Raw genomic sequence first — 1138 nt, forward strand, 5'->3', positions numbered from 1 at the left:
TCACAAGGAGTTTACAATTGTAGTGGAGACTACCACTGCATTAAAAAAGGTTGTTTTGCATTTCTTCTCAGCTGTTGAAAAGCGCTTCCTAAACACCGAGCTCTGGCCTCAAAGCTGGAATATCTTAGTTATACAGTAAGCACTTGTTGAACCACAGAACCCCAGCTCGGACTGACCTCCCGAGCCACTGGTCACCCACCACCCAGCGCCTGCAGAATCTGTCCTAGAGTCCCAGCAAGTTATCACGTCCCCTACTGTGGCACTGTGGGATGCCCCATCCAGCTGGCTCCCTCCCCCAAGCTTGCACACATCACAGAGGAAATCCTCGCCCACAACAATCGGCTGTGATCGCAACCTTTTTGAAGAAAGACCCTGTTGAAGATGGCAGTCGTGACCTTGGCTCTGCGCCCTTCGCAGGGACAGAGCTGACTGGGATTCTGGCCTGAGGCACAGCCTGCAGGCATCCAGAACTTCCAGACAATTACCATGCCCCTGGAATTGCTCTCACTCCTGATTGCTATTGGTTAATTAAAGAAATCTAGGCTCCAGACTGTATTACCCACCCATATGTCACCTCCGATGTAACTAACGAGTTCTCAGCAGAACAGGGCCGTGTGTGCACGAGCGTGCGTGCGCATGCGGCCACGTTGTTAAATTTTGATGCATGATGCCTCTCTCCACAAAGAAGGGTTCCCTTTCTCCCCTGTGACTCTTCAGCTGCGGTGCCGATGCTTACTCTCTGCAAATTTTCTAGTGTCACCCACGACGTTTTCGCCTTCGTCGTGCACCTTGACTTCTTTTGCACTCAGTAACTCCTGAGCCTCAAACACTCCCTAAACTCTTTAACTGTTACCAGTCTAGGGAGCTAGTCCTTCTCCCCTTCTGGCAAAGCAGACTATTAAATGGCTGGTCTAGGAGACTCATCTTATCAGAACTGATTTTCTTCTATTTAATTCATTTCAGTAAGAATCTGGCACCAACTCAGGTGCTCTGGGACAGGAAACAAAGATAGGACCCTGCACTCAAGGTATGGTCTTTTTGGAGAAATAATATAAGATTCCTGTAACATTTACAGAAGAATCTATTTCATTTATGCATCCAACAAATATGTATTAAACATTGTGGTAGTTTGGGTAAG

This window comes from Leptonychotes weddellii, chromosome X (assembly GCF_054177405.1).
Source record: "Leptonychotes weddellii isolate Sample4059 chromosome X, ASM5417740v2, whole genome shotgun sequence".
In the NCBI taxonomy this organism is placed as follows: Eukaryota; Metazoa; Chordata; class Mammalia; order Carnivora; family Phocidae; genus Leptonychotes; species Leptonychotes weddellii.